Here is a 13,737-nt window from a genome sequence, read left to right as displayed (position 1 = left end):
ACTTTAAAATGGTTGTTGTAATTCCAAAAAAGGTTGCAATGCATTTTGTACATTTCTCAGAAAAATCTGATTGCCAGCATAAGTAAGATGGACTCCATCTCTGCGAAAAATGTATGTACTACGAAACATAATATTTTCATTGTGAAAAGAGGACATGCCAAAATCTCTTAGAAAGGCACAAACAGCCTTATTAACATTGCGCCTTGCTTTTTCCATTGGTGGACCAAATGAAGAAGAACGAAGCCACATTTGTCTCTGCGCAATCCGTGAAAATATCACTTGAGAATTAGGAAACATGTCCATAACCTTCCCAAGTCCTTCTTTCATACCAAATTGCAAAAAAATTCCAGTCACATGTCCTAAACTGTTCCCTCCACAATGAATTACAATTATGTCTGGATGTTGCTCTGTCTCCAAAGTAGCACAGAGAGGTAGCAAGTCCAACCACTTCATTTCACGTACTCCATGCCAGTGTACTTCCACATGTGGGAATCCAAGATCTACAGCTACTCCACAGCTTTCTGCATGCACCTTCAACCAATGTATCCACGAATCTCCCAAAATCCAAACAATCTGTTTTCTGAAACACACAGCCATAGCTATCTTTTGTTCTCTCAGCAAAAAGAGTATCTGAGAAACTCTCTCCTGGCACAACACACCCAGTAAACTTTCCTGACCAATCCCTTTCAGTGCTTATTCTCATTTGCATGACTTCTGAACCCAAAAATCCCCAGATGTAACTCCAGATGTCCGCGAACTACCGCCATGTACGCGGACATATCGTAACATGAACAGCCCTTCTACCATTTCCACTTCACTCTCTCTGCCATTCCCTCATTGGATGTAGCTAAAAAATCACATGACCATGCACCAATCACATTCAAGACCTCTAGATCTAACTGCATCATCATAGATCAGCACTGCAAATGTACTGTGAATCTCTCTGAGTACAAGTGTCATATCATTGGCAAGCACCATCTACCAGAAATACTGTACAAGTCTCCGAGATTTCTACTTGCAGCTCCATGCATATCCATGTGCATGAACACAAACTTCAGGTATGCATATTTTCTGTACAGTAGATGAACACATTTTCAAACAGACTTTTAGCTTTTGTAATCTGTCAAATGAATTTACTGTATTTTTTTCAATTTCCTAAAATCAACTATCACTTATAAACCTTTATGCTATTTACTTTCTTTGTACACACACACTCAAATCATGTTAAACTAACATTTTTAAATGAAATATATAGACTACATATATTCAAACAAAATTGCATGCAAGCACAATCTATGTTTAAATCTTTAAAAAAATACTTATACAATTTCATATTTTTTTGTTTTTATTTATTTATTTACTTAATTACTTTAATTTAGACATGACATTGAGGCGCTATTACCTAGAACAGCTTACTTACAGAAATAGTGGTATTCACTGGTATATTATAAATTTCACAAGACAGAGTAAAGATATTTTATTTTGCTACAGTTAGTCATTCAATACAATTTGTTCATTAAGAACATATCATATGTACTGAACTGATGCAATGTATCTTATGTAAATAAATTAGTTTAATGGTTTTAAAGAAGGCACTGAGGATTTCAATTAAAAAAATCAATATCTAAATTAAAAACAGCGCTATATACAAAGTTACTAATTTGAAGCTTTTACAATTGCAGTGAAGACCAGTCTCCTGAAAAGAAGCAGCCGAATTCGAAGAAGAAAGAAGAACTAAGAAGTTACCTGTTAATTTAAGAAAAAAAGTAAGTAAAATATCACCATAATATTTGTATTATTAATCAAACATACTATAACGTTAATACAAGCTATTTGTGTGCCTAAAAATAGAGATTGTGTACCATTTTGTCCAAAAATCTCCATGTCTTAAACAGCGATTTACAGCCAGAATGGCCCACAAATTCCTATTTTTGGACACACAAATTACCCAACTGAACCGCTACAATTTTCATATTATAGAACAAACAACTGTTTTAATTGTATACATTAGATTTACTATTTGTACTTTTCCACACCACTAGCTTACTTTTTTTTGTCATCTGAACCCCAGTTTAGTAACACATAAATTCAAGAATACCTACCCCTACTAGTTGTAGTTCCCAATGCACAATCACACACCATTACATACATCTTTATCATCTTACTCAAACACTCATGCACACAGCACACATACATTCCAGAACACCCCAACCCATATCTTCTTTATTTTTTTCAACAGACCCTAAAGAATGCCTACAAAAAGTCAAGTCCGTAGAAAGCAACGCAAAAGTAGAGCAAATGAAAATAAAAGTGTCCAACATAAGCATCCATCTCTAGCAGAATTTGTAAAAAAAAGTTGAAACAAAACAGCTAATACAGTCATTTAGTGAAACACAAGAAGTTTCAAGTACAAAAACTTTGCCTCCTCTATCAAAATGTAAAACAAACCAAAAAACAATTAACGGAAAATCAGCTATCACTACAGATAAAACTACTTCTTCAAATTTTAATATAGTGCAAAGTAAGCATACCAAGAAAAGTATTTTAGCCAAAATGTACCGTCACAAAGTCCTTCAAAATCTTATAAAAACAGGAGAGAAATCAGGTTCAATGCTTAAAACCTATCATAGGAAATTAATCTTAGAAGCGTTGATGGACAGTGCAATTCTTCTGAAAAGAAAGCTATTTATTTTACTGTTAAACAAAATGAAACCACTAACAAAACTAATAACTAAATTACAAAAAAGACTTCTCAATAAGCGAAATTTCAACAGAAAGAACTTCTTAAGTATCTGCGGAGGTGAATGGAATCACACTACGAGCACAGAACTATATTTTAATGAAGAAGCGTACAAACAAAAGCAAACAAATACAATTGCCATACATAGCAGTGGTCGAGGTTATGAAAAAGTGAATAGTACTATAATGGAACAAGAAGTACTCCTTACAAAAATATGCCTTGAAAACTTAGAATTACCCCTCCATTCAACTGAATCAGAACGTCTAGTGTACAAATGGCCATGCACGTCAATGTGTAACATTCCCAAACAATGTTTCAAATCTTTACGCTAATTCCTCAATAAATATGTAAAAAGCAAAGACAAAATCAAAATTAAATTACTGCAAAATATGGATACCTGTCCAGTGCGCAAGTACGCAGGACTAAAAGGACATTCATTGGCCTGCATTACAGGACCTACTTGTAAAACCACTTTCCATGATATCAAAAGGATATCAACACATCATTCAACTATAAGAAATCTAGTCTATAAACTGTACTATGCTAAAAGTCCTGCTTTAGCACTAGCAAAGTTAAATAACATCCTTCTACTTGGTACAGCAAAAGACCTACTTCAAGAAATTCACTATATCCAGAAAAAATATTTTGGAAGTGAAAGCCATTTACAGAATGAAATAGCTTTAAACCAATTAAGCAAAAATTCTACATATGGCAACCTTTTGCTAAACACATACAGAAAAGAAATACTAAAATTTAAAAGTACATCAGCTGAAGTACCAAACCATGTATGTGTATGTTGCCGTAGAACTTTTTATAAAAGTAACACAAAAACTGTAGACCTATCATACAAAATAGAAGACAATGAAGATTCTAAATGGTTTGAATTAGCTCTCTAACTTGCAGCAGAAAACAAATACGAAATAACTGTGCCCTTAATACTTTGCAGTTACTGCACTACAAAACTTGACAACAACCAAACTCCTTCACGTGCTATCACAAATAATTTGGAATTATACCCAGTACCAAAACCCCTACAACAACTTAATTTATATGAGAGCATCATAATTCAAACAGTACACCCATTTCAAGCAATAATACACCTTCAACCAAACACAGCAAAATTACCTCCCTCTGAATTGGTAAAAGGCATTCGTGGAAAAGTAGTTTATTTACCATTAGATCTAAAAGAAAATGTGCATACTCTAGGAGTGCAACGTGCAATGCAGCAATCTTTAATTATCTTAGTAAATGGAGTACCTACAAAAGACATAAAAAAATGGCAACAGCTGGTAGATTTATATAAAGTTAGACAAGCCTTCCAATATCTTAAAGACAATAATGAATATTACAAAGAAATTAATATTGAAGAAAACTTGAAAGATACAACTGAAATAATTCAAGAAACACAAGAAGCTGGTCAATTTGAGCTACTAGGTCCTGCTACAATATCAAATACTTTAGACCATTATACAATTCATCCTTTGCACTGTAATGACACCGTAGAAGATGTACTGGAAACTTACCAAATGCGTCAAACAAAAGGATCGCCAATCAGCATATGGGAAAAAAGTATAGAAGCACGTGCTTTTCCTCTACTCTTTCCTACTGGCAAAGGAGGAAGGTATGATGATAGACCTATTCAAATATCAGCTTCAGAATACCGCTCATTACGGATGTATTCTGAAGATCGCAGATTTAGACAAAATGTAGAATACATATTCCACCTACTCTTTGAAAGTTAACTAGCAACTTTATGTTACGGAGTTGCACACATATTAAAATCAGGATCACACTTTCAAAATATGACAGCTACACAATTATTAGAAAAAGTGCAACAAAAGGATGACGTTTTACAGGCAAATATTACAAATCTATTAGCAAATATGCATGGTACTAAAGAGTACTGGTTTCGACGTCATGGAGATGTACGTTGTATGATCAGAAACCTCGGCCCACCCACTCGGTTTGTTACTTTAAGTTGTGCAGAATATGCATGGGAAGATTTACATGATTTCCTACACATATCAAATAAAAACAAAACAAACATAGATATACTAACACCTGGAGAACTTTGTTCTTTGGATCCTGTTAATGTTTCAAGATTTTTTCACCATTGCTTCATTGCTATGCTACATTTTATTTGTAATAAAACTGTTCCTCCCCTTGAAGAAGTGCAACACTTCTTTTGGAGAAAAGAATACCAAGCCAGAGGAGCACCACATATCCACATGCTTTTATGGATTAGAGATGCTCCTAAATTTGGTCAAGACAGTGATGCCACTGTTTTACAGTTTATTGAAAAATATGTCACTTGTGAAATTCCATCAGAAGCCACAAATAGTGATCTTCATGCACAAATTTTACAATTTCAAAGACACAAATGTGGAAAATATTGTCGTTGCAAATACAAAAACAAAGGGAAATACTACACCAAATGCCGATTTGGTTTCCCTAGACCAGTTACAAATACAGGTCAAGTGAACAACCTCATGTCTTTAGTTAGACATAGTGTTAAAGGTAAGTCACCTAAAAATACATATTACATAAAAAGAAAAGAAGAAGAAAAATATATCAATGATTATAATGCAATCATTGCCCACTTATGGAATGCAAACATAGATGTGCAGTACATTGCAGACAATTCTACTGCAGTTGCACGATATGTCACAGCATACTTAACCAAAGCAGAAAAGACAGATAGCTCCAAAATCTCTGGAATGACCTGTCATCAGATAAAACAGTATCTCAGAAATTATACAGCTTGGGCATAAAAATGCTCACCCATAGAGAATGTGGATCATATGAAGCAGCTGATCGTTTAACTGGTACTGCATTGTATGGTAAATCTGAAAATATAGTATGGCTAAGTCTTGGTCCAGCTAAATCTAGAAAAAGAGTTATAAAATCATATGAATATATAGAAACAATAGCCAAACATGATCCCAACAGCCAAGACATTTTAAAAAACAATTTATTGGACACATACTACCCAAACAGAAGTAATACTTTGGAAAACATGTGTCTATACCACATAGCCCAAAACTACACATACAAAAATAATATGAAACCTGATGAAAAAAAAGGTAAATATAGAGTGACAAACTGTGAAGGCAGCTTAGTTAAACTCACTAAACCAAATTTAATTAATCATATCAAATTGTCATTAAAGTCTCCTCAACATAAAGAAGTATATTACATGTCCCTGCTACAACTCTTCAAACCATGGAGAAAAGAAGAACAATTACTAGATAACTATGACTCATATGAGGATGCTTTCAAAGCAAATGAAAGCACTATAACTGATGTAAACTTTACACAGTACAAAAAAAGTTGCACAATGAACAGCAACATGAAGAAGAACTCCAAGCCCAACTAGATAAGGACACTCCTGACAGTAGTCAACCTTCTGTAACAGGAAGCCAAGAACCACTGGGAGAACCACTAATAATAAATTAGGCAGAATTAGCTATGATAGAAGTAGAAAACACCATGTATCAGTATGAAGATAAAGAAGACTTAACTATACTACAATCAAAACTAAACAATGAGCAAAGTAGCATTTTTCAAGAAGTAACAAAACAAATTGCACATGGTGTAAAACATGAAAATAAAGAATGTTCCTGCCATAATTATAAACCTATACTACTGTACGTCAGTGGTGAAGCTGGTTCTGGCAAAACATTCCTAATCAAAATCATTAGTAAGTTCCTTCAACAATTGACAAACAACAAACTGTCAGCTGTTGTCACTGCCCCCACTGGTTTAGCTGCCTACAACATAGGTGGTGTTACATTACACCTATTACTACTATTACCAGTAGAACACCAGAACAAATTAGACTATTACAAACTTTCTGCAGAAGCTGCAATGGAATTACGCAGAGTATTGAAACAAATGAAAATGCTACTAATAGATGAAGTGAGCATGGTCTCCAACCTGATGTTAGCTTTGATTCACCTCAGATTACAAGAAGTACTCAAAACAGACTATGAAGAGCTCTTTGCAGGAAGACACATTATTGTTTTTGGAGATCTGCTTCAATTAACACCAGTAAAAGGTGAGCCTATTTTTAAAACATTAGGACACAAACTCTGCCGCAAAACTGTTGGCAGCATTGGAAATGTCAACCTTTGGCAACATTTCCAATACAGAGAATTAACAAAAAACATGCTGCAATCTGCAGATCTCACTTATGCCAACATTTTAAAAAGTATCAGGTTGGTAGAAGCAGAAGCAATATTGAAAACCCGGCACATTAATGCACTTTATGGCGATAATGCATGTGCTACAGATGTTATGGAACAATTAGCCCACAAAAATGTCAATTGTATGGCCTTAATGCCAACTCTTGCAAGCTGTTTCAAATTCAATGAAATCATGCTAAGTAAAGAAATGCAACCAATAATGGAAATTAGTGCCACAGACAAACTAGATGTACATGGTATGACACTACCCATGTGTGACCAAGCCACAACAAGACTAAATAGTTTAGAAAAATCAATCTCAAACACAGCAGGCTTAGAAAAGATATTAAAATTATCCTTAAATTGCAAAGTAAGGCTTAAACGTAACCTTGACGTGGACCGAGGACTAGTTAATGGAGCGCTGGGTACAGTTGTTGGCTTTCAAATATACCCACGCGACAACAAAATTCAGTTTGTCAATATACTCTTTGATAAACTTTCAGAAGTAAAAAGGATAGGACGCTCAACAGCTAGATTCGTTCTCTTCAAAGATATGTATGTACGCAGAGAACAATTTTCTCTGACTCTTGCATACGCAGTCACGATTCATAAATCACAAGGTCTTACCCTAGACAAAGCAATAATAGATATTGGTACCACAGTCTTTAAAGAAGGCATGAGCTATGTAGCACTATCACGCTTACGTACACTTGACGGTCTATTTCTAATAAATTTTGATGCAAGTAAAATAAACGGTGATATTCCTTGCATTTTAGAATACAATAGACTTCGCTCACTATACACCCCCCACCTAAACACATATTCTGTTCCACAAAAAGTAAAACGTTATAAAAGAAAAATAAATCAAACAGAAATGCAACAGGATGTCACTGCAAATCCTCCACAGAGAATAAAAGAAACGGATACTTCATCAAGTACCACAAGCAAAAAAGAATCAATTAGGGAAAGTAAACCAAGTACTTCTTTAAAGAAGGAAGACAAACTCCAAAAAAAGCAGTTAGATACAGAACTACCTGGACCATTTAAATTCTCAAATATAGTTGGTGTAAGTTGCTACGCAAACGTAGCAATGAATATTCTATTTCAATTACCACCAATTGTTGACAACATTTACTTGCACAGTACAGACCCATTGTGTTTGCAAATGTTACTACTTCACAGAAATGCAGCAAACAATCCTGACAACACGTATAGTGTTTTTGGAATAAGACAACAATTGGACTACTGTGCTGGAATGGTGAAATTCACTATAAATTCACAGGAAGATCCACAAGAATTTCTAATGTACTTACTACAAGTACTGGAAAACAAAAACATACCTATAAATGAAATCTTTCAGATTTCATACATGTGGAAACATACATGCACTCTCTGCAACAATGTGACACAAGAAGAAATCCCCAATGAACGCTTCATATATATATCAATACCAAATTGTGAATCCATTCCATTTCAGCGACTTGTACAAAATGCAAACCATGGTAGATTATGCTCTACCTGCAATTCAGATAATCGCTCCACTTTAGTAATACAAACACATAGTAAATACATAATACTAATGCTTCTACGTTACAATGCAGATGGTACCAAAAACAACTGCAAGCTGACTGGATTCACACATGGTCAAATATCACTTGGTAAGGAAACCTTCACAACAATAGGTATAATCTACCACGCAGGAGCCACAACCAATTCAGGGCACTTCACTGCATATATAAAAAAGAAATGTGGATGGTTTGAATGTAATGATAGTACCATTACTCTAAAGCACAGATTACCAAGAAATCTTACAAATGCTTATTTGATGTTCTTAAAACCAAAATTTGATAACTAAACTGTATTTAAACCCTAAGTAAACGTGTGTTAAAAAAATATAAACTGTTAGAATACTCCAAAAGCTATCTAACTGCTCAAAGATTCTACAACAACTAATCAGATAAATGAATACCACTAAATTAGACCAAAAAATACACAGTTAGAATATGCCAATTGGTATATAACTGTCCCAAAATTTAACAATATCCAAATAAATAAATCAATACCACTAAAATATATCAAAAAAATAGACAGTTAGAATACGCCAATTGGTATCTAACTGCTCCAAAAGTTTATAATATCAAAACAAATAAATAATATGTTACTGCTCCAAAAAAATACAACAAGCCAAAGTATAAAGCATTAGCCAGAAACAAGTGAACACTGAAAACAAACAAACAAAGTGTAGCATAACAGAAAAAGGTTTTTTTTAATTCAACATGGATTTTTTTTTCTCCCACAGACCCAATGATTTTAGCAACAAATACAGAAACTGAGCAAATTGCACAGTACTCTGATTTGTAATCTACTAAATATGAGGGTCCAAAAAAAAAGTATATTGATTATGCAATGTGATAAGTCATTACAAAATACTAATACTAACATGCTATTTTCTTTTATCACAGAAATGAACAAGAAAAACATGGACTCCCGTTACTAGACCAAACAGTAAGTATACAATAATAAGGAGAACCATAGCAGCATATCACATCCATAGTATCTAATACCTTTGTTCCTTATACATTTGTTTTTCACCCAAAGTTATAAGCAAATATGAATGTGATATGCTGCGGTGGTTGTTGCCAGGGCATAGAGTCTTGGGTGCATGGCCAAATGGCCATGGCCAAATGGCCATGCACCCAAGACTCTATGCCCTGGCAACAACCACCGCAGCATATCACATCCATAGAGTCAAACATTTCAACTATGGTCTATGGAAACTTTTAATGTCCGCAGACATTATGAGTGTTCTTAGAACACTTTCAACTTGCCAGCGAACAATACGGACAGCGTTTTCAGGACACCCCCTACGAACATTTCAGAACAACGCGATAGTTCTTAGAACACTTTCAACTTGACAACGAACAATACGGACAGTGTCCTCAGAACACCCCCATTTTGTTTATTTGCAAACATTTCAGGACACCATGAGTGTTCTAAGAACACATTCAATTTGACAGAGAACAATACGGACTACGCCTTCAGGACACCCCCTACGAACATTCCAGGACACCGGGAGTGTTCTTAGAACCGTCTTCAGAACACCCCCATTTTGTTTATTTGCAAACATTTCAGGACACCGCGAGTGTTCTTAGAACACATTCAACTTGACAGAGAACAATACGGACAGCGTCTTCAGGACACCCCCTACGAACATTCCCCAGACACCGCAAGTGTTCTTAGAAGCGTCTTCAGAACACCACCATCTTGTTTATTTGCGAACATTTCAGGACACCGCAAGTGTTCTTAGAACACATTCAACTTGACAGAGAACAATAAGGACAGCGTCCTCAGGACACCCCCATTTTGTTTATTTGCGAACATTTCAGGACACTGCGAGTGTTCGACAATGTCTTCAAAACACCCCCATTTTGTGTATTTGCGAACAATTCAGGACACCGCGAGTGTTCTTAGAACATATTCAACTTGACAACGAACAATACTTACAGCGTCCTCAGGACACCCCCATTTTGTTTATTTGCGAACATTTCAGGACACTGCGAGTGTTCGACAATGTCTTCAAAACACCCCCATTTTGTGTATTTGCGAACAATTCAGGACACCGCGAGTGTTCTTAGAACATATTCAACTTGACAACGAACAATACTTACAGCGTCCTCAGGACACCCCCATTTTGTTTATTTGTGAACATTTCAGGACACTGCGAGTGTTCCTAGAACAGTTTCAGTTTGCTTGCGAACAAAACGGACACATATTGAGTCCACAGAACACCCCCCATTCAGTTTATTTAGAACATTTCAGAACACCCGTGATGTCCGCAGACAAATCGAACACAAAAAGAATGTCTAACACATAAAAAACACAACTTTCATCCTATCTCATACACTCCCACCCTCCACAAACACTCCTACACACCAACACACTCTACTAAATACAAATTTTGAACAAAGTTTCACTGTGCTGTCCGTGGACGACCGCGAATCCAAGATGGCGGGCGCTACCGAAAATCTGATGCGCTTCACGCTCCACGCCGTCCAATCAGCAAACAGGTTGCATGCCCGCGAACATCATGCAAGCCGATTGGCCAATCGGGACACTGTCCGCGGAGCGAACAGGGAAGTGTGTCCGCGGACCGAACACAGATATCACTCATTTTTTTTACCTACTTTTTGGTCATTTTAAAAAAAAAACTACTGGACGGATTTTCACCAAATTTGCAAAAGCACGCTTTCGGGACCAAGCCGCTGCTCCTGGTCCAAATTTGGTGAAAATCCGTCCAGCGGTTTGGGCTGTAGTCACGAGCAAAAAATGTTTCCCATTCAGTCTATGGGAAAAAAAAAGTTTTGGGACCCCCCCCTATAACTTTGTCCCCCCTAGACGAATCCTCACCAAACTTTGCAAAAAAAGTCAGAGTAACCCAAATACTATTTTTGCAAAGTTTAGTGAGGATCCGTCCAGGGAGAGCGAAGTTATAAGCCGCCCAAAAAGTGCTCGTCCTATGGAAACAGCAACTTAACCATAACTACATGGCCACTACCGTGGCCATGTAATATATATATATATGTCAATACAGAGGGAATATATAGAAAGTTCTTAAATCCTGGTATACATATATACTATTGAAATCCCCAGTGTTTCTGTGCAGACATGAGCTCCTCCAGTGATGAGGGGAAGGTTAGCATTAGCCAGAAGAGGAGCCATGTGGAGATGACTCAGGTCCTCCAAAAAGCCCTGGGGGCCTCGCTGGGACAAGGACCACAACAAATAGCTCTGATGGAGGACTGGCTCAAGTTCTAACAGGGCCTGGAGGAAAACAAAGGGCTCAAGGCACAGGAGAAATCAAAAGGGGGCAGAAAAGTAGCCCGCAGGGCAGAGGAAGCCCACCCCCCCCCCCCCCGGGCATACCACCAAAGAAGAAGGATGGTAAAAGGAGGAGAATAATAGGAAAAGCGGGACCTAGCAGGGGACAGGAAAGATCCTCAGATACCTCGGTTAAGGGTGAGGACGACTGGGAGGAAGAATACTCGGAAGAGGAAGAAGTATTTCCTGTATCCTCGTCAGAGGAAGAAGGTCACAAAGCACCAAAGAAAAGGAAAAGAGAGGAGACAGAGGAGGATGGTGCAGAGGACAATGACTTTGATCCAGAGGCACTAATTCACCCTAGGTCATCCGAATGGGAGCCGCCAAAAAGAATAGCGGCCTACTTAAGAAAGTGCTTGAGAGCGCCACTAGCCAAAGAGGAGTAAAATGAGGGAGGAATGCCCCAGGCCTCACCTCCCAGAGGGCGCAGCAGATACACCCGAAATAGATGAAAAAATTATCACATTTATGAGCAAATATACAAAAGACGTGAGGAAGGGTCTGGATAGATCCTGGCGGTCATGCCAAGACAAAATGCTTGACATGACAGGACCCCTCACCAGAATTCTCCAAATTGGAGAGGAGGCCAGAGAGAAAGGAGAGCCGATAGACCCGACAATCCTAATCGGGTGGGCCCAAAGGGCGATATGTATGTTGGGAAATGCCAACCACTCCATCACCACAGAAAGAAGGAGATCTCTGTTGGTTAAGATTGATCCGAAGCTGAGAGAGTAGGCCTCCTCAGAATCAGCGTCAACCACAAAAGGAAAATTATTTGGGGACTCCTTTATTAAGGAGCTAACCAAGTTTGCGAATTCCTATGCGGCACTGGACAAGGCACAGGACTCTCTCAAAAGAGTGTTTGGGAGACAAATTTTTGGACGGGCCAGCAGAGGCAGGGGTCGCTCAACTGGCCGATTCCACTATAATAGATCCTATCAAGACAGAGCACAGTGGCGAGAGCAGGAGGATCGAAGACAAATGCCTTTCTTTCCATCAAGGAGTAGAAGAAGAGGCAGAAACTGGCGACATGGGGAACGCTAGCAAAACAACCCAGGTGAGAACAAACGACCCACACCTAAGCACCCCAGAAGTAGGGGGGAGGACAGCAGAGTTTGTACAAAATTGGATGGCTATATCAGGAGATACTTGGGTAATACAAACAGCACAAGGTTTTCACATAGACTTTTTAGAGACACCACATCAGAAAAACCGACCAAGGGGTCTAGAACTGAACAGAGAAGACAAATTATTGCTGGAAAGAGAGTTGTGAGGGCTAGAAAGCAAACAAGTTATAAGACCAGTAACAGCTCACTCAAAAGGATACATAAGCAATATGTTCCTAGTAAAAGGGAAACACAAGACAAGACCAATTATAAACCTGAAAGGCCTAAATGAATACGTGGTGCACAGACACTTCAAGATGGAAGGGATACACCTGTTAAGAGAAACCTTTATTCAGGGAGACTGGCTAGCCAGGATAGATTTAAAGGATGCATACCTGACCATTCCCATAGCAGAGGAACAATGCAGATTTCTGAGATTCATCTGGGAAGAAGCAACATTGGAATTTCGATGTCTGCCCTTCGGCCTAGCATCAGCACCATGGTGTTTCACCAAGATGATGAAACCAGTAGTGACGCATCTCAGAAGTCAGGGGATAAGACTTATAATCTATCTAGACGATATATGTCTGATGTGCCACGAGAGAGAAATTCTATTACATCAGGTGCAGACAACAATAAAATTGTTAGAGAATCTGGGGTTTTTAATAAATTGGGAAAATCCAGTATAACCAGAGCAGTCAATGGAATTTCTGGGGTTCATAGTAGACTCTACTCAAGGAACTCTCAGTCTACCCATTCCCAAGGTAAACGATATCAGAAAACATCTAAGACACACTCTAGCGAAGGGAGAACTGTCACTGAGGGACAT

The sequence above is a fragment of the Ambystoma mexicanum genome, chromosome 1q (genome assembly GCF_040938575.1).
Source record: "Ambystoma mexicanum isolate Mex_15411 chromosome 1q, UKY_AmexF1_1, whole genome shotgun sequence".
In the NCBI taxonomy this organism is placed as follows: Eukaryota; Metazoa; Chordata; class Amphibia; order Caudata; family Ambystomatidae; genus Ambystoma; species Ambystoma mexicanum.
Note: the sequence above shows the minus strand (reverse complement) of the source record.